Consider the following 22,578-nt stretch of genomic DNA (forward strand, 5'->3'; position numbering starts at 1 on the left):
AATTTTGGACCAAATCGGTTGATTCGTTCGAGAGTTATCGTGCGCTCCATCCAGCCAGTCAGACAGACAGACAGACGGAGGGACATAGCTAAATCAACTCCAAATTGTCTGAAACACATTTCGTCCAAACATACTTGGGGTCTAAAACCATTATTTCAATGAGGCACATTTTGCCCGTATGAAAGTGTATATACCCTCGTTAGCATAAATGCTGAGGGTATAAAAATGGACCGATCGAACTTGATCTACATACATATGTAAAAAAAAAACTCTGAGGTGCAAAGCTAAATCAAAGATTTTGATATCTGTGCAAAAAAGGCAATTTCGCCCAAAAACCCCGACTAGGACACAATATATGCCTCATAGAATTCTATACATAATTTTAGTCACCTTTTGACCCCAAAACATTTTTCAATCTAAACCAAATTCAATATCAACCATTGTTAGTAAGAGGCCTAACTGTAAGCAAAATTTTAAATCGATATCACTAATATTGCGACCTCTAGAGTGATTACAAGCTTTAGACGACCACCAAACAGACGGACAGAATGGGTTAAATTGCCTCGGAATGTGGTGGATTGTATTCCACAGGAATTGCACTGAAGTAAAATTTAATTGTTAGCTTCCTTTTGTTATGAAAGTGCTTATCTTCTCCGCTTCCGCAAGGCGTATTCATAGGAGGAATACCTAATGTTAACTTATGAATATTAATTTATTTTTAACAATGTTTAATATGAATGTGAGCTCTGTGTTTTCCAACCAATGAGAATGCGAAACAAACCTTCAAAATACATTGAATCATTAGGAACCGCCATATGTGGTACATACTAAAAGTGGACCTATATTGATCGTTTTCTGCGTGAAAGTTTTCTATCCAATGAGAACCCGAAATACCAAGTAACACGCACTTCAGTAGGACAATAAACTCAAGAATAAACGTTTGTTATAACAACGGAGGCAAAAAAATTGGCAATTTAGATTTGCCAACTAAATTCAAAATATTTAAAAACTCTTAATTCGGGAGATAGAGTAGGAAAAACTTCGCCACAATTTGTTTGCCTATTTTTTAATGTCTGTTCCAGATCCTGCAAGAATCTACAAATTTTTACTATCGATAAAAAAATTTGCTTTATGATATTGAAAAAATAGTAACAAGTAAGAACGGATTTCGGCCCGGCCGAACTTTTTATACCCTCCACCAAGAACTGTATTGAAGTAAATTTGAACACTTAGTAACTACGAAGCTCTTCCTATACGTTAAGCCTAATTCCTTGGAAGAGAATAATATCTTAACTGATGATAATAACTTTATACTGATAATGTTCTGTGTGGTGTTCTACCCATTGATATTCCAAAATACCAAGTTACACCTACTTCAGGAAGAAAATATAAAAATATAGCAAAGCTCATTTGGGGCATCATCTTTGTTCTTTCTATCCTCTGGCTACACACAATGCCAAATTACAGTAATTTCGGTTCGAAAATTTGACAAGAAAAAATCGCAAAATACATACAATTGGGTAATACAGTCCATGGGGGTTAGACTAAAACCTACATATATATGGACACTTTTTTGCGAGTAAGTCTTCTATCTGCTGGGAACACTAAATTCCAATTAACAACCAATTTGGCAGAAAAATGTGACTATAATCTTCAAATAATCTTAATTGGGACTTATAATGTATGATTTCTTGCTGATGACAATTTTCTTGTGGAAAGTTTTATATCACCAACGAAGGTACTATTTTATGGGGGCTATCTGAAGGCGTGGACCTATACCAAAAAATTTCAGGTGAATTGTTTTGTACCACCAACGAAGACTAAATACCAAATTTCAGATATTTCGGTGTGATAATGAGGTTAAACCTTTAAAATACCGAAAATCAGGAGACCTATAGGGGCTAAGTAGACCTATATCGACATATTTCAATCGAAAAATTTTAACGCTCCAACGAAGACTGAATTTCAGCCTTTTCGGTGTGATATTCAGACTAAAATCTTCGAAATACAGAAAATCTGGAGCTACCATTCTATGGGGGATATAAGAAACATGGAACTATACCGACAAATTTCAGGTGGAAGGCTTTATACCACTAACGAAGACTAACTACCAAATATCAGGTGTGAAAGTTTGGTACCCCCAACGCAGACTAAATACTAGATTTCAGATATATCGGTGTGATATAAGGCCACAACCTTCAAAATACCGAAAATCGGTACGTGGACATATACCGACAAATTTCAGGTGGAAATTTGTGTACCCCCAACGAAGACTGAATACCAAATTTCAGCCATGAGGCTAAAACCTTCAAAATACCAAAAATCGGGAAGTACCGTTCTATGGGTACCGTGGACATATACCGACAATTTTCATGTGGAAAGTTTTAACGCCCAACTAGTGCGTGTTTTTTCAAATTTGTTTTTTGTTTTGAAACACAAGCAAAGGAAAACATATTGTAAAGTGACCGTTTCATACAATTCTCAAATCTCATTCGACCCGCATTGATATCCATCCCACCTTAATATTTCCATTACACCGTCAGTATCAAACTTTCCCCTATACTCATATAGCATATGTTGCGCTCAGTGCAGTCAACAGCAATCCCACTCAATAATAATTCTCATTCACTTCGTGCAACCACCCCAATATGTATTCTAGTTTTATTCACCCAAGTCGTCGATCACCAGCCGAACAAAGTACGAATAGACGTGTGGCTCGTCCGCAGTCTACCATACTAATTAGCTACGATTCGACCCAGCTCATAGCAAGCTCTCAGCTCTTAGCAAGCTCCCAGCTCATAGCAAGCTCACAGCTCATATCAAGCTCTCAGCGCTTACACGCTCCCAGCTCTTAGCAAGCTCACAGCTCTTAGCAAGCTCCCAGCTCATACCAAGCTCTCAACTCACAGTTAGCTCAAGCTCATAGCCAGCTCCATGCTCTTAGCCAGCTCCCATTAACCGATCTCTTTCCCCACAGCAACCCGAACCGAGTCACACACCCGATGACTACCGACAGCAACCCGAATACGACAGAGCCGAGCCACATACCCGACGATTGCCAACGAGCCCACAGCAACACGAATACCACAGGTCAGAGCCACATACCCAACGAGCCGACAGCAATCCGAATGCCACAGAGCCGAGCCACATACCCGACGATTGTCAACGAGCCGACAGCAACCCGAATACTACAGAGCCGAGACACACACACGACGATTGTAGACGAGCCGACAGCAATCGGAACACCACAAAGCCGAGCCACACACCCGATGACTGCCGAGTTGACAGTCACCCGAATAGCCTACAACATCCGAATACATCAGAACCGACGCAAGCATACTCGATTGCCATCGAGTCAACAACAACAACCCGGCTACCATTGAGCCCACATCTAAAACCCGATCACCATCGAGCCGATTACAACAACCATATTATCATCTATCCATTCGTTATCTAAGATAAATCTCTTCCATATTCCTCACATAAATTGTTCGTCTATCAAACACCAAGAGTTTTATAATAAACATTGAAATTGTAAACACTCGTGTTTTACTTAAGGTTTATTGGTCTTTAGGTCGACCCTGGCAGCGACTGAGCTTACCTCAGCGCTAGACAAAACCACTCGTTATAATATTCCGAAAACTAAACTTTCAGTTTGTTTCACTCACAAACATTTTCGTTTCGACATATATAAGCGGGCTGAAAATACCAAATTTCAGCTTTGAGGTTAAAAGCTTCTGAATAACGAATATTGGGAGGTACCGTTCTATGGGGGTGTATAAAGAGTTATACCGCAAATTTCAAGTGGAAAGTTTTGTACCCCCAAATAACACCAAATACCAAATTTTAGCCATTTCGGTGGGATATTGGGACCCCACCACTTCCAAAATACCGAAAATCGGAAGGTACCGACAAATTTCAGTTGGATATTTGTACCCACAACGAAGACTAAATACCAAATATCAGCCATTTCAGAGAGATAATGATTCTTAAACTTTTAAAATATCAAAAATCGCGATAATTTCAAAATGTTCAATACCAAGCATACTAGGAGTAATGGAAACTTTTATACCAAATTACAAAGCTCTATCTTTAAAATTGAGAGCTGTATTCGGGAATATTTCTATGTGTTACAAACGGAATGACAAATTGATTTATACCCTCCATATTATGGTGAAGGGTTTAAAAAATTAATAAATTCTTTCAGTTCAGGAACAGACATTTAATTTTCAAAACTTATTGTGATATTAAATTATGAAACCCCCATATCCCAAGAGAAACATTGCTTAGCTTTTATCTTAAATTATTCAGCAACCAGCGAACAAAAAAAAAATATTTTGAATTACTGAAAATGCATAATGTTAGTCTTGCCTTCTGGGCCACTGTACTACAGTGCGTATGATTTATTTTATTGTAAATACAAATATAAAGCACCTTCTTAATCTATACTTATAAAAGAGTTCAGTAATGATGACTCACTGACTCACTGATTCACTGACTCACTGACTCACTGACTGACTGACTGATAATCAACGCCCAGACTAAACGGCTGGAGCTAGAATCTTGAAATTTTGGGTGAGGGTCACTCATGGTCCGAATAGGTCAGATAAGGCTCGGTTTTTGGAAATTCGAACTAGAACAGTACGAAAAGTACTAAAAGGTACTAAATATGGTACCCTTAGTATTAGGCAAACGCGAAGAGCTAGAATTCTGAAATTTGGAATGAGGTTCACTGATGGAGAGTTAGAAAGGTGTACCAAAGGGTTTTTGGAAATTCGAACTATAAGTGTACGAAAAGTAATAAAAGTTACTAAATTTAGTACCATTTGGTATAACGTGAACGGACAGAGCTAAAATCTTGAAATTTGGAATGAAAATCAAGGTTTAGAAGATAAGTTGATATTAGGAGGTGGTTTTGAAAATGTGTACTCATGTGTACGAATAGTACTAAATAGTACTAAATTTGGTAAAATGTGAATTTGGGCGAACCGATAAAGTTGGAATTCTGAAATTTGGAATTACTATTACTGTTGGAGTGTAGGTTTGAGATATGGAGGTAGTTTTCGAAATTCGTACATATGGGTACGGAAGGTACTAAATAGTACCAAATAAGGTACAATTTGGATTTGGGGGAACGGATGGACCTGGAATCCTGATATTTAGAATTTGGATTACTGTCGGAGTGTAGGATAGAGGTATTTTGGAAATTCGAACTTTTGGGTACGAAAAGTACTAAATGGTACCAAATTTGGTACAATATGAATTTATGTGATCGGATAGAGCTGGAATAGTGAAATTTGGAATTAAGATTACTATTGGAGTGTGGGATTGGGATACTTTTGGAAATTCGTACTTATGGCAACGAAATGTACTAAATGGTACCAAATTTGGTACAATTTGGATTTGGGTGATCAGATACATTTGGAATCCTGAAATTCGAAATTAAGATTACTTTTGGAGTGCTGGATAGAGGTAGGTTTGGAAATTCGGACCTATGGGAACAAAAAGTACTAAATGGTACTAAATTTGGTACAATTTGGATTACGGTAATCTGATGCAGCTGTAATTCTGAAATTTGGAATTAAGATTACTGTTGGCGTGTAGGATTGAGGTAGTTGTGGATATTCGTACTCTTGGGTACGAATAGTACTAAATAGTACCAAATTTGGTACAATTTGGATTTGGGTGAACGTATATAGCTGAAATTCCGAGATTTGGAATAAGGAGTACTATTGGAGTGTAGGATTGATAAAGTTTTGGAAATTTGTAGTTATGGGTAGGAAAAGTACTAAATAGTACTAAATTTGGTACAATTTGGATTTCAGTGATAGGATACATTTGGAATCGTGAAATTCGGAATTAAAATTGATATTGGAGTGTTGATAGAGGTAGGTTTAGAAATTCGTACTATGGATACGAATAGTACTAAATGGTACCAAATTTTGATTTGAGTTATCGGATGTATCTGGAATTCTGAAATTCGGAATTAAGCTCATTGTTTGAACATAGCACTGAGGTAGCTTTGAAAATTTGTACTTATGTATGTGTACGAAAAGTACTAAATGGTACCAAATCTGGTACAATTTGGATTTGGGTGAACAGATATAGCTGGAATCCCGAGATTCGGAATAAGGATTACTGTTGGTAAGTAGGATTGATGAAGTTTTTGAAATTTTTAGTTATGGGTACGATAAGTACTAAATGGTACCAAATTGTAATTTATGTGATCGGATACATTTGGAATCCTGAAATTCGGAATTACGATTACTGTTGGAGTGTTGAAAGAGGAAGGTTTGGAAAATCGTACTTTGGATACGAAAAGTACTAAATGGTATCGAATTTGGTACAATTTGGATTACGGTGATTGGATGCAGCTGTAATCCTTAATTTTGGAATTAAGATTACTGTTGGCTTGTAGGATTGAGGTAGTTCTAGAAATTCGTACTCATGGGTACGAAAGTACTAAATGGTACCAAATTTGGAACGGAAACCCGAGATTTGGAATAAGGAGTACTATTGGAGTGTAGGATTGATAAAGTTTTGGAAATTTGTAGTTATGGGTAGGAAAAGTACTAAATAGTACTAAATTTGGTACAATTTGGATTTGAGCGAACGGATACATTTGGAATCGTGAAATTCGGAATTAAAATTGATGTTGGAGTGTTGATAGAGGTAGTTTTAGAAATTCGTACTATGGATACGAATAGTACTAAATGGTACCAAATTTGGATTTGAGTTATCGGATATATCTGGAATCCTGAAATTCGGAATTAAGCTTATTGTTTGAACATAGCACTGAGGTAGTTTTGAAAATTTGTACTTATGGGTACGAAAAATACTAAATGGTACTAAATTTGGTACAATTTGGATTTCGGTGATCTGATGTAGCTGCCATCCTCTAGTTTGGAGTTAAAATACCTGTTGAATTGTAGGATTGATAAAATTTTGGAAATTTTAGTTATGGGTAGGAAAAGTACTAAATAGTACTAAATTTGGTACAATTTGGATTTGAGCGAACGGATAGAGTTGGAATCAAGAAATTTGGAATTAAGATTACTGTTGGAGTGTAGGATTGAGATATGGAAGTAGTTTTTGAAATTCGTACTTATGAGTACGAAAAGTACTAAATTTGGTACAATTTGGATTTGAGCGAAAGGCTAGAGCTGGAATCTTGAAGTTTGGAATTAAGATTACTGTTGGGGTGTAGGATTGAAGAAGTTTTGGAAATTCGTACTTATATGTATGAAAACTATTAAACGGTACTAAATTTGGTACAACTTGGATTTGAGCGAACGGGTAGAGCTAGAATCAAGAAATTTGGAATTAATATTACTGTTGGAGTGTAGGATTGAGATATGGAAGTAGTTTTGGAAATTCGTACTTATGAGTACGAAAAGTACTAAATTTGGTTCAATTTGGATTTGAGCGAACGGCTAGAGCTGGAATCTTGAAGTTTGGAATTAAGATTACTGTTGGGGTGTAGGATTGAGAAAGTTTTGGTAATTCGTACTTATATGTACGAAAAGTACCAAACGGTACTATATTTGGTACAACTTGGATTTGAGCGAACGATTAGAGCTAGAATCTTGAATTTTGGAGTTAATATTACTGTTGGGGTTAGTTTTGGAAATGCGTACTTAGTTTTGGAAATGCGTACTTATGCTTACAAAAAGTACTACATTTTGTACAACTAGGATTTGGGTGAAATTATAGCGCTCGAATCCTAATATGTGGAATTAGGTACACTTAGGGGTACGAAATGGTTCCATGTATGGTACAATTTTGTATTGGATAAACGGATAGATCTGGATTCATGAGATTTGGAATTAAGATTACTGTTACCATTTGCTTATAACGTCCGATTTAAGAAATATGTGCCATAAATATACGAAAAGTTGTAAATAAGGATTTGGTACAATTTGTTATTGTGTAAAGGGAATTTTGAAATAATAGGAGGAGGTTCATGTTTATCTATTTACATGTAAACTACTAAATAGTTCTATAATTGGTTCTGGGGGAACAGATAGTGCTGGAAATGAGGATGGCGGTTGTAGGGATAGGCCGTATTTGCGCTGAGAACCTCAATTAAACTATTTCAAAAAATGTGGATTGCTCTTGATGTGTAGGCGTGACGAAAATCGAACAAAAGTGGTACGTATTAGTACACAAAATGTTTCCACCATTCTATATTATATATTGTTTATTTGTTTTGTATATTTAACGCATACGAAGTAGCGGGCACTTTGCTAGTTACATAATAATTACCCACCATCTAAAAGAACATGAACAACAACATCTCTAATTACCTGTTATATCTTACGTTTCTCTCTCTCTCTCTCTCTTGTTTGTGAATTAAATTTTAAGCACTTTATCCTCGCATTAAAATAAAAAAGTATTCTTAACGAATGCTATTACGGCTATAATTATATTAATCGACCGCCGGCATTTAAGAACTTCAGCCAGACAGCTCAAGTCGTAAATAAATCATGCAAATGTTGTGGTGTTGGTGTGCGACATTCATCCCCACTTCAATTAAATTGTTGCCGGATCATAATGCAAAAAATAAAAATAATCTTAATTAAACAAAAGCCTCAAACATTTTCGGACACACTCAATTGCTTTGATAATTTCAAAATTTTTTAGAATGTTTGAACTTTTCGAATTATTCACTTGAAATAATTAGAAAATATCGACAAAGAATATAATGGCATAAAATTTTAATAACTAAATTACGAAAGAAAATTACAAAGTATAAATATTAAAAGTTTATAGGTGTAAGTGTGAGTAGTTATTATAAATTCTAAACTGCTAATTTTCTTTGGCATTACATGTCAATTATACAATGTGTCAAAATGTAACACAGAACAAAAATTATAAAACATGAACAATTTATTAGAGTATCAGTTTATATATGGAAAATATGTTCTCAAAAGCTCAAAATTAACATATTCTATTACACTGTGCAGCAGCATTTTTTGGGGGTGGAAACATTTGTGTAGAATATTTGGATGTTGAAAAATCTCATCTTGTAGTACTTCTACTACGGTTCAAAAAATAAAGGAGAAAGGATATGAAAGGAATTGAGTTAGAAGAATGAAATGTTCTACAAAAAGATTCGCCAATCGATTTGACTGAAGACAAGTAATCTCAAAACGAAGCTACAATAACACAATAGAGAAATATGAAGCTATTTTCGCAACTATTATTGGGGAAAAATCAAAAAATTCATCACGTGATATCTCAGAAACTTGACTTATGGCGAAAATTTCCTTTTTGGTTCTTAATATACTCACCTAGGGCTTTCATGATGATGGATTTTGAAAAGGCATACTGTACATCTTAAAACAGTTTCCACCGAAAATCCTTATTCATATTTAACAAAATGTAAAAGATTGCCACCCATTGGGACGTCTACATTATTTGACCATCAAACAAACTACAGTGATTGGTCAATTGAGATCTTCTACAGGGTGACCCATAAACAAAGGCGTGGTTTAAAAGTTCAATAACTTTTTGGTTTACTATTTGTTTTTATACCCTCCACCACAGTACGGAGAGTATATTAAGTTTGTTTTTCCGTTTGTTACGCATTTGTGACCCTATAAACTATACAATTTTGGATTAGGATAAAAATCTGCGTCGCTGTAGCCCTGTCCGTCTGTTGTAATCACTCTAGCGTATACAAGAATTGAGCTAGAGCGCTGTATTTTTACACCCGAGTGTATTTTTTCATAGTCAGGTCAAGTTCGAAGATTGGCTATATCGGCCAACGTTTTAGTATAGCCCCTAATAAAGGTATCTTCCGGTTTTCGCTATTTTGAAAAATTTCAACAAAGGCCCGTATAACGATACCTCCCAATTTTCTATATTTTGAGGATTTTGGCTAACAAAAATGATCAAGGTAGATCCATATTTTGGTGTAGCCTACCGATTTTCCATATTTTTAGGATTTTAGCTACAAATTTTAACCGAACTAGCTGTTTTTCGCCATTTGAAGTTCCTAGCAGTAACAACACCTCTCCACTAAAAATTGTAAATATAGGCCCATGCTTTGGTATATCTCTATTTAATGGCACCTTCAGATTTTTGGTATTTTGAGAATTGTTGTTTTTGAGAATGTCAACTTAATTTTTTCACCGAACTATCTGTAATTTTACGTTTGAGGTTTCAAGTGGTCACAAAACTTACCAAAAATTGTCGGCATGGGCCCATGCTTTGGTATAGCTCCTATATAAAGTTACTCCACGATTTAAGGTATTTTGGGGAATTTAGCTGCATTTGTGGACCGAACTATCTGTAATTCGACGTTTGAGGTGGTCACAAAACTTCTCCATCAAAAATTGTCAACGTATGTCCATTCTTTGATATAGTCCCATATAAAAGTCCCGTCCGATTGAAAACCTTTTTTGATCCATTCTTTCAATTAAATTGCATTATTTAAATTTTTAAATTTGTCATTGCATTTGTGCAACATCGAAATATTCGTTGGAGACCCTATATAAGTATATGTATATATTATTGATACGCATAAAATTCTAAGTCCGTCCGTCTGTTGAAATCAAAATAAAGCTCACAATTATTTAATATAGAGCTTTGTAATTTGGTATATAAGTTTATATTACTCCTAGGATATTTGGTATTGGAAATGGGCCATATTGGTCCAGGTTTTCACATTGCCCCCATAGCACGGTACCTCGCGATTTTCGATTGAAGGTTTTAGCCTCATTGGGGATACAAAACTTTCCACCGAAATTTGTCGGTATAGGTCCACGTTGAAGGTTCTGGTCTCAGTAGCCCACCGAAGCGGCTGAAGTTAAGTATTTTATCTTTGTGAGCGGTATAAAACTTTCTTTATGTATTTTGAAGATTGTGGCCTCAATATCCCACTGAAACGGCTGAAATTTGGTATTTAGTCATCGTTGTGAATATACAGTCTCTGAATAAAATTGTTTGTTATTGCTCTACATCTTCATATAGCTCCCGTAGAACTGCCTCTCAAAATTTTCGGTGTTTTGAAGAATATGGTGACAATATCCCACCGAAATTGTTTGAATTTGGTATTCAGTCGTAGTTGTGGGCATAAAGCTTTCCAAATCTTTTCGATTTTTTGTTGCATGTTGGGACCACAGTTCGCTGATGTCCTCTCTTAAAGCCAAGGGCACATTTTGCAACTCCACTTGACTCAGTCGACAACGCAGCCAGCTACGGCCAACCGATAGGCGACGTTGTCCCGACAATACAACACATTTCGTCGGTGTCATGCTTAAGTGTTCCATACACCATTTTTGACATTTTGAGTTTCAGGCACCCTTCAAAATTTTCAACACTGTTCTTTCTGAATTTCTAGTCTGTTTTCCTCTCCTCTTTTTGTTGAGATATAGAAATGTCAATATGTTCCGAAAATCAGGTTTTTTGTCCCATATCCATAAAGTCTGGCGTATGGAACAAAATAAATTTGAACAAAAACGAATTGTTCCTCTCAAAACATGATGGCGTTTGGAACAAAAAATTGTCCAATTTTGTCAAGTTACGAACAATGTGGTGTACGGAACAAATTGCGTAAATTTAAAATTTTTTAATATACAGCTTATATCCTTATTCCTGGAAGAGACATTCCGGACAGGTAAACTATACTTGGAAGAGGAACGCTTGACCTTTCTTTCTATCGATGTCAATTGTGTTGGTGTACATGATAAGATAACACGATAGAGGCTGCAATTATAGCTCAATAATCAAGAAATTTGGCTCGAGGTAAGAGTTTAGGTAAAAGAAGATGCTTACAATTTTGGATGATGATCTGATATTATTTAGCGGGTGAAATGGACCATTACTTTTGTATGAAAAATACAAAAAAAAAAAATTGGTCTATATTTTATTTCCTGGAGGGCATATACCGGCAAAGTAGCCCACATATGGAAAAAGAACTACTGACTTTTCCCCCTGATGCAAATTGCAAAAACATGTCTTCTAGAGAAAGGACCTACTGTCTAATATATAATGGGTTTTGTGTAGAAAACCACATTTTCCCATTCCCAGTTTTTGCATTATTGCAATTTACATGGTGCCCTTACGTTTCAATAGTCCTATTGGATTATTATACATACATTGCAACGATTTCCCAGCGAGGCAAAATCAAATTTTCAACTGTGGCAAAATATCCTTCAGTAAGGTTTGCGACATTTTCAGAGTATTTGAGCCATGTAAAACTTCTCTTCAAGTGGTGTCTTAGGACATGCCGTTCGGACTCCGAGATAAGCTGTGGGTCCCATATGATTGAGCGAATATGAATCGGGGTACACTCACTCATTGATATGAGAGAAGTCTCCCTTGTCCCTTCTGGGGATAAGGTTGGTGGAATACGGTACCAGAATCCACAATGTTACAGTAAGTTTAGATGTTCCATAAAGACGTTTTGATATGTAGAAAGTTAGTCCCCAGGGGTAAAGGTGTAGGGTATCACATGGTCGGCCCCGTCCGACTATAGCCTTGGCTTACTTGTTATACCCTATACCACAATGTGGAAAAGTGTATTATAAGTTTGTTTTGGTAAAAATTCATGTAACACCGCTAAATATTCGTCGGAGACCCCCAATGTGGTATACCAATCTTCATATCCCGACAAGATAAAGCAATTTTGAGATGTGTGCCCGTCCGTCTGTATGGTGGTCGGGTTCAGATCAGAATAGATGCCTATTCTTATTGGTGATGATCATGAAATATTTAGCGGGTAAAATGGACCAAAAACATAATATTTATTAAATTTTCTAGCGGATCTGTAGGTATCAATAATAGTCCGATCAACGCGTAATTTTAAATAAGGTAAGAGTATATCACAAAGGGGAAGCTTGCAATTTGAGATGGCGATCGGATAATAATTAGAGGGTTAAATGGACCAAAACTTTTGTGTGAAAATTGTGAACATTTTTAATATACAGCTTATATCTTAATTCCTGGAAGTGACATTCCGGACAAGTGAGATATACTTGAAAGTGGAACGCTTGACCTTTCAATTGATGCCAATTAAGTTGGTGTGCATGATCAGATAACAGAGTTACAGCCTAATATATTCTGTTATTTGTTTGTAGTGTAATAATAAACTCGCTAGAAGTCGCAATTATACATCAATAGTCACGAAATTTTGCACCGGGTAAGAGTATAGGTCGAAAAAGATACCTACAATTTTGAATGATGATCTGATATTCTTTAGCGGGTGAAATGGGCCATTAGTTTTGTATGAAAAATATAAACATTTTATTTTTGGTCGATATTTTAATTCCTTGAGGACATATATATTTCGCAAACTAGCCTACATATGGAAAAAAACTACTGACCTTTCCTCTGATGTAAATTGCAATAAAGTGTTTGCTAGATAACGGGCATACTGCCTAATATATAATGGGTTCTGTGTAGAGAACCACATTTTTATCCCATGCTACATATTGTCTCTCCAAAAGTTTATGTAACACCACGAAATATTCGTCCTAGACCCCTTATTTGGTATGCCAAAATTCATATCTCGACAAGATAAAGCAATTTAGCGATGTGTGTCCGTCCATTAAAAATTGTAAACAAGCTTAAGGCCGCTATTATGGATCGATTGTAACGAATTTTTTAAGGAGGTTGGGTTCGGGCCAGAATAGAAATGATTAGTTTTTTTGTGATGATCGTGAAATGTTCAGGGGATGAAATGAACCAAAAACAAAATTTTAAGCGGCTCTGTAGGTCAAAGTAATAACCCGCAAAATTTTAAACAAAGTTTGAGTTTATGATGAAGAAGAAGCGTACAAACCAACGTGAAGATCAGATAATACTTAGCGGTTTAAATGGACTGAAACTTTTGTGTGAACTTGGTAAAAATTTCAATAACGTAGCGGTTAAACAACGGAAGTAGTAGTACTACATAAGTGGGTTTCATTACATTTTAGTTTGTGTGAACTAAATTTTCCTTTCCTGCTACAAAAATGTCTTTGCCATGCTAGATAACTTTTTGGTTTTGGTCATAAGTATTATACATTTTAATAATAATTGTTCCACAAACATCCCATACGGGATAAGGGAGACTTCTCTCATATCAATGAGTGCACCCCGATTCATATTAGCTCAATGATAAGGGACCTACCGTTTATTGCCGAGTCCGAACGGCGTGTCCTAAGACACCACTTGTAGAGAAGTTTTACATGGCTGAAATACTCAGGAAATGTCGCTAACATTACTGAGGGGTATTTTGCCACCGTTGAAGTTTGATGATGTCGCCTGACCGGGGAATGGAACCCACGACCTTTAGTGTGCAAGACGAGTGTGCATACTATTGCACCACGGTGGCACCCAAGTATTATACATTACATCTCTGATATTTGATAATTAAATATTCACAATCATTGAAAAGAAGTTCCGTGGAGAGCGATTGTCCAGGGATAGTGGTATAGGGTATCCCATGGTCGGCTCCTCCCGACTATAGACTTTTCTTACTTGTTTTCTACTGCAACTTTTTTATTGAAGCCCCCGAATTTTCAACTCTACAGCAGCACTTCACATAACGGATATGGAACACAATTTATCAAAAGTTTGTTTGCTAAAATGTGGCATAAAGTATTCCATGTGACACAAATTGCCAAAAACATGAAAAAAGATTCTATGGAACAAATCAACAACCTTTTGCATTTATAAAAATTGGCCATAACTTCTAGACTATAGCAGATATTTGACTAAAATAAACTCCCAATATATTCTTTGAGTTTAGTTAAGTAGAACTGAGCTCTTAGAGTATTGGATTTCTGCACCACTTCTAGCATGTATGGACTGAAACATTAACTTGAGTTTTTCTCGAATCAGGCAAATGGCGTATGGAACACTTAAGCATGACATCCCTTCCGAAAAATTAATCATATGTATGTATGTCCCAGGTATAAAGTATAACATTGATGGGAAAGATCCCAGTCAAATATCCAAAAGTGAGGTAAAGAGTGTTATCTTATAATATGATGCTTCAAACTGAGGAAACAGGGAAAAATATAGTCGCGTTTCGAATCCATTTCTATGTTCAGCCTTTGTAATTAAAAATCATAAAATACGGTGTGAACATATGGATTATTGAACGCAATAAAAAAATTTCATTGATAAATTTGCAATTTCGATCTTCAAATATCTTGCTAAAAAAAACTTTTTAATCCAAAAATGTTCATTCTAATATTAGACAAATTACCAGATGTGTTGTGGTAATCTCTGCACAATCTCCATTATAAATTTTTAATTTGTTTAGTATCATTTTAATTTCAAAATAGGTTTCACTTTACCTTCAATTTCAAATATTCCTTATTGCGGTTAGCCACTCAAAAGCACACAGATAACATGTAAGTAGTATGTGTATCGCACACAAACACACTCTAATGAGTGTTACACCCAAACCATGCGGTTTATTTCAGTTACAATGTCGCTTGTTAGCCCTCCAGCAAAGAAAACCAGGAGAACATCATCGACAAAAGCACAGCAAAAACACATTAATTTTCTTCTTTATTTTCCATTGGCTTCTTTCTAACCACCATTAAGCTTTATTATTTCAAAATGAACCACGGGAAGTTAAGAATATCTTGTTATTCGTATTTGTCATGCTTCCCAACAGATTTGTTCGGACCATTGATAGCTTATGGTACGTCCTGCACCATTGACAATTTCCACATGAACAATCACAAAATATTCATCGTTAAAAAACAAAACACAAAGCAGACAAATATTTACAACAAAACTTGGTTGGAGATATTTTTTTCATTTCATTTCCAAACTTTATCATTGGTATTTCAGAAAACTTTGTTTGACAGCTCTCACTTTCTTGTTAGTGGCTGACCAACCAACACACATGCATTCTTCCACACATAATGTAATCATGTGTTGTTTCTTCTTTTTGTCGCACTCACAGTCACTTTACACATCTCTCAGCCGTTCAACCATGTGAGGGAATATTTAATGCTCGCACAACATTGTCAACCGCTATTTTCGTCAACACCGTTCCTACAACACAACCGCCGTCATTTCTCACAAATCCTTTGGCAATCACGTTCGACGACTAGTTTTTGCGTTTTGTTGTCTTTCCGCCGGCTTTAGTTCATTGGCAACGTACTCGCTGGCAGCGACTTTAATACTACTGACCTAACTGTTATTTACTTGTCAAGTTTAACATCTGCTGTTGGTCTATCTATTTGTCCGTTCGTAGTTCGTCCTCCACTCAATACTCCGTGCTATAATTTGTTTTTTGTTTCTGTTCTAGTTCTTTTTACTTTGGTTTATCCACATTTTTGGTTTCTGTTGCAAACTCTTACTCTAGGTCAGGGTTTTGAAAAAAGTAAAGAGAACTTTTTTAACACGCATACACTGTTGCTGGAAAAGAGAGCCCAATATGTTAAAAGAGATTGACATGTAACATCATCCTTCTCTTTGGTTTTACTGGTACAACACTGAGCTATTAAAATAATAGTGGTATTTTCTTAACCAAAAAAGTAACTTGTCAATATACTGTCATAAAGTTTCTGTTTGTAGCTGACATGTTGTTCCAACCATAATACAAGTTTTGAATTGTGATGATGGCTTGTTATTAGAATTCAATACGGATGTTCGATACATTTACACAGTGCCCATAGCATCTTGTCATGTATAAGGATACTACCTAAATGAGGATGAGAGTTTTCTTTTAGGGATGTGATTCGGGATAAATGCAAAAGACATATTAATATTAAAAGCATTTCGCTCACAAAATAAATTTTGACATCACTGATGTCTTTTAAAGTTATTTCGAAACATTTTCTGGTTAAAATTTCGTAAAGTAAAAAAAAGCAAATTTACCATCAACCAGGAATGGTTCGTTCAAAAATTTGTTTGTAAACGTCGAAACTGTCATATACCTGTATAAAACGTATAAAAATAGTAAACTTTTAATAAACTGTAATATTCAAAGGAATGCGTCACATGCTTCTTTTTCTCGTTTGAATCAGGCTAAAATATGCCGGGTTATGCAATTGCATCGATATTTCGAAGACATCGAAATCAGGGTTCGGAGTCCAGGAAATTTTGTTGGAGTGGGAGTCGTAAAAAAAAGCTCGACTCCGTGCAAAATAGTTTTTTACAGTGTTTTATTTAACTTGCTTTTGTGTCCGTTTAGTTCAAATCTGGTAACTCATTTTTAACACAGTTGCAGTTGACCAATCGAACTAAAACTTTGCACACTTTTCAGACTTGGATGACAATACATGTATATGAAATCAAAACCAATATGGGTCCATTTTTTCCTATAGCCCCCATAAAGCATTACCACCCAATCTAGTTCAAATCTAGTAACTCATTTTTAACGCAGTTGCAGCTGACCAATCGAACTGAAACTTTGCACACTTTTCAGATTTGGATGACAATACATGAATATGGGTAAATTTTTTTTCCTACAGCCCCCTTATATCGGTACCACCCGATTTCAGGTATTTTGAGGATTTTATCTTCATTTTTGCCCGAATTAGCTGTCATTTGGCATTTGGGATTTCCAATGATAGAGACATTACCCACCAAAAATTTTGAACATAGGTCCAGGTACCACCCAATTTCAAGTATTATGAGGATTTTATCTTCACTTTTAGCCAGAATTAGCTGTACCTTGGCATTTGGAGTTCCCAATGGTACAGAAACTTCCCCACCAAAAATTATGGACAAAAGTCCAGCCCACGATTTCAGGTATTTAAAAATTTAGTTTCAGTGTTTTATTTAGAAATGTACTTAAAACTAGAAAATAATTTGTCGCTTAGCCTCAATAAATATATTCTTTCTCATGATGGAATCTCTCAAATAAAAAGCTTGCCTTTTAATTTTGCTACCATTTATAATTTAAATGCAAGCGTTTTATTTGAGAGAAAGAATATATTTATTGAGGCTAAGCGACAAAATATTTTCTAGTTTTAAGTGCATTTCTAAATAACAAATAAAAAAGTGTCTGTCGGCTTGGCCGACAGATATATACCCTCAGCCAATGTGAAGTGAAACTTTCACCTACGGACAGATCGAATGTATTTAAGGTATCTTCAGAATTTTGAGGCCCTTTTTGAACATTTGAACTTGCCGACAAAAATGTGGATTAGGAATTAACTGCACTAAGACACAAACGTTGAACCTTTGTGCGGGAGGTATTCTTAGGGAGGGCCGATATGGGCCATTTTAGAAGTTAAACTAAATTTTGACAAAACATTAGGATATCCAAAATTTGGACCAAATTAGCTGCCCCATTCAAGTGATATCGTCCTAGCAATTTATTGACATTTTTTAAATATTGGGGAGAAGTACCGGAAGTTGTGGACCGGTATTGCCCTAAGTTTGGATATAATATGACGAAGACTAAATGTTGGACCTAATCGGTTGAAGAGTTCGAGAATTATCGTGCTCTCCGACAGCCACATATGGTGATATAGGGATTTTTTACATCTTGCGGGCTCTTTTCCTAAGAAATATGGACTTGCGCGTGAAAAAACTTTTGCCGTCGTAATGGAGGTAGCGAATGCAAATCGCTTCAGCAAAACTCAAAGTGATTCGAGAGCAGGTCTTAAAGTGAATTTATCCGAAATTGTGTGTGAGAGGTACCAGAAGGAGTAGACAAATATATTCCATATTCGAACCTGATCTATATCTGGTAGATATATTAGGATGAGCAAAGTATGGATTACATCGGTCACTTCCTTCAAGAGTTATCGTGCGCACAATTTTTCCGAACATTTGTGGGGAAGGTACCTGAAGGAGTGGAACGATATGGCTTATCTTCTAATTTAAACTATGTTTTGACAAAATATTACGAAAGCCAAATTTTGGATCGAATCGGCAGGTCCGTTCGAGAGTTATCTTGCGCTCTATCCACTACACACGGTGTTATAGGGGCTTTTTGCACCTTTCAGGCTATTTTCTCAGGAAGTATGGACTTGCCCCTGATGAAACTTGTACCGTCGTATGGGGGGCAATGAATACAAGTTGCTGCAACAAAAATCAAAGCGATTCGAGAGCAGGTCCTACTCTGAACTTATCCGAAATTTTGTGTGGGAGGTACCCAAAGGAGTGGACCAATTGAGTCCGTTTTGGAACCTCATCTAAATTTGGTAGAAATTTCACGACGTGCAACGTATGGATCAAATCGGTAACTTCCTTCAAGAGTTATCGTGCGCACAAATTTTCGAACATTTTCGAACTTTTGTGGGGGAGGTACCGGAAGGAGTGGACCGATATAGCCCACCGTCGAACTTAAACTAAGTTTGGACAAAATATTACGAAAGCCAAATTGTAGATCGAATCGGTTGATCCGTTCGAGAGTTATCGTGCGCTCCAGCCAGTCAGACAGGCAGACAGACGGACGGACATTGCACAGTCGACTCCAAATTGTCTGAAACACATTTGGTCCAAACATACTTGGGGTCTAAAACCATTATTTCGATGAGGCACATTTTGCCCGTATGAAAGTGTATGTATATACCCTCGTTAGCAGAAATGCTGAGGGTGTAAAAAAACTGAAACTTAATTTTTATACACTATACCACAATATGGAAAAGGGTATTATAAGTTTGTTTTGGTGAAAATTCATGGAGACTCCCAATGTGGTATACCAATCTTCATATCTCGACGAGATTAAGCGATTTTGAGATGTGTGTCCGTCTGTCCATTATAAATTGTAAACACGCTCCAGGCCGCAATTATGGACCGATCGTCACGAAATTTTGTATGGAGGTCGGGTTCAGATCAGAATAGATCCCTATTCTTATTGGTGATGATCGTGAAATATTTAGCGGGTGAAATGGACCAAAAACATAATATTTATCCAATTTTCTAGCGGCTCTGTAGGTCTCAATAATAGTCCGATCAACGCGTAATTTTAAATAAGGTAAGAGTATATCACAAAGGAGAAGCTTGCAATATGAGATGGCGATCGGATAATATTTAGAGGGTTAAATGGACCAAAACTTTTGTGTGAAAATTGTGAAAATTTTTAATATACAGCTTATATCTTAATTCCTGGAAGTGACATTCCGGACAAGTGAGATATACTTGAAAGTGGAACGCTTGACCTTTCAATTGATGCCAATTAAGTTGGTGTGCATGATCAGATAACAGAGTTACAGCCTAATATATTCCGTTATTTGTTTGTAGTGTAATAATAAACTCGCTAGAAGTCGCAATTATACATCAACAGTCACGAAATTTTGCACCGGGTAAGAGTCTAAGTCGTAAGAGATGCCTACAATTTTGAATGATGATCTGATATACTTTAGCGGGTGAAATGGGCCATTACTGTTGTATGAAAAATATAAAAATTTTATTTTTGGTTGGTTCCTTGAGGACATATATATTTCGCAAAGTACTGACCTTTCCTCTGATGTAAATTGCAATAAAGTGTTTGCTAGATAACGGGCCTACTGCCTAATATATAATGGGTTATGTGTAGAGAACCACATTTTTATCCCATGCTACATATTGTCTCTCCAAAAGTTTATGTAACAACACGAAATATTCGTCCTAGACCCCTTATTTGGTATGCCAAAATTCATATCTCGACGAGATAAAGCGATTTAGCGATGTGTCTCCGTCCATTAAAAATTGTAAACAAGCTTAAGGCCGCAATTATGGAATTTTTTAAGGAGGTTGGGTTCGGGCCAGAATAGAAAGGATTAGTTTTTGCTGATGATCGTGAAATAGGGATGAAATGGACCAAAAACAAAATTTTAACCAATTTTGTAGCGGCTCTGTAGGTCAAAATAATAACCCGCAAAATTTTAAACAAAGTTTGAGTTTATGATGAAGGAGAAGCGTACAAACAAACGTGAAGATCAGATAATACTTAGCGGGTTAAATGGACTGAAACTTTTGTGTGAAATTGGTAAAAATTTCAATAACGTAGCGGTTAAACAACGGAAGTAGTAGTATTACATAAGTGCGTTTCATTACATTTTATTTTTTGTGAACTAAATTTTCCTTTTCTGCTACAAATATGTCTTTGTCATGCTAGATAACTTTTTGGTTTTGGTCACAAGTATTATACATTACATCTCTGATATTTGATAATTAAATTTTCACAATCATTGAAAAGAAGTTCCGGGGAGAGCGATTGTCCAGGGATAGTGGTATAGGGTATCCCATGGTCGGCTCCGTCCGACTATAGACTTTTCTTACTTGTTTATTTTTGCCTTATTAAGGCGAAAATCATTTATAGTGATATTTAATTAATTCTCTTTCGAGTTGAGCTGTTAGACCTTAGATATCCATTGAAAACTTAGGAGTCTACCGAAGTCCCACGCATCCAACAATTACGTTACGTTTCACGGGTGGTTAAGCCGATCTTCAGGCGTATTAGTATTTGTGAACATTGAAAAAATGGGATTGCCAAGCAGTACTATAGGAAAAGTTTGGAGTTTCAATTAACTGACATAATTTCGCATATGCATTTATCTAATGAAGTGCGATATATATACTAGTTACCAAGCTTTGCCTTCGTCTGCCACAAAAACATCCTAATACGCCTGAAGATCGGCTTAACCACCCGTGAAACGTAGCGTAATGGTTGGATGCGTGGGACTTCGGTAGACTCCTAATTTTTCAATGTATATCTAAGGTCTAACAGCTCAACTCGAAAGAGAATTAATTATATAATTGTATCTTTTGCGTAAGTGTTCAGACTTAATCGATTTTTTTATCATTCCTTCACATTTATGGCAAAACTTATACACACTTTGGAATACTGGTTTTAGATCCCATTTATTAACAACCTACACTATAATGTGAAAAGTGTATTACAAATGTGTTTTGACCAAAATTCATGTAACACTGCGAAATAGTCCTCCTATACCCCGTTTCATATACCAACAGCATGAAACGTCCGCCCATTAATATCTTAATCAAACTCCCTGTAAAATTAAAGATCTCTCGTCACGAAATTTTCACCAGCTGAGAGCAAGGGAGCGTAAATTTCAATGTAAAACACATTGAAATGTATGCTCACTTATTCTCAGTAAGCGCTCACTGGCTATCTCTAACATATACACACATTTATTAATGGTGGTTGTTTATTGAAACGCATGGAAATAAACAACAACAGACACATCTAATATTACACTATACAACACTGAAAATGCAAACAACTTCTAGTATGCATTTTTGAAAGTACATATTTAGACTACAAAAACCCCAGTAGGGGTTTGTCCTGTCAAATCCAGTTCGGATTTTATGCCCTCATCTAAACCGGGCTAAATCCACACTTTTTTTGCATTTATCAGGTCTTTATCTCAGAAACGAATAAGAATTTGGCCTTGCTGTCTTTAGCAGTATTGTAGCCATAAACTAGTAGAACTTATCTATTAAAAAACCACAAAAGAAAAACTCCATCTAGGGCATCAAAATCTATCAAATATAGAAAATGTTACATAATCGGCTAAACTATTGGGTGTAGAACCAAGTAACCTTTTGCAAAAATCTTCCAAATAAAATTCTCAACAATTCTTTAGAACATTCTGAAACTCTAAAATGCTTACTTCATGTTGTTTCAACGGTATTTTGCATAATATCTTTTACAACTCGTAT

At 36.0% G+C, this 22,578-nt stretch overlaps 1 protein-coding gene across 1 annotated transcript in view; it reads right to left on the bottom strand.

The window, feature by feature from the left end:
- Window positions 1-16,149, bottom strand: part of LOC141404210 (neurotrimin-like) — a 416,440-nt gene extending 400,291 nt beyond the window's left edge. The window contains exon 1 of the mRNA XM_073987581.1: window positions 15,294-16,149. The gene's annotated coding sequence lies outside the window, so the exon portion shown is untranslated. The remainder of the gene's footprint in view (window positions 1-15,293) is intronic.
- Window positions 16,150-22,578: the final 6,429 nt, after the last annotated feature.

Source organism: Musca autumnalis, unplaced genomic scaffold (assembly GCF_047663935.1).
Source record: "Musca autumnalis isolate F117 unplaced genomic scaffold, ASM4766393v1 scaffold_4, whole genome shotgun sequence".
Classification (NCBI taxonomy): Eukaryota; Metazoa; Arthropoda; class Insecta; order Diptera; family Muscidae; genus Musca; species Musca autumnalis.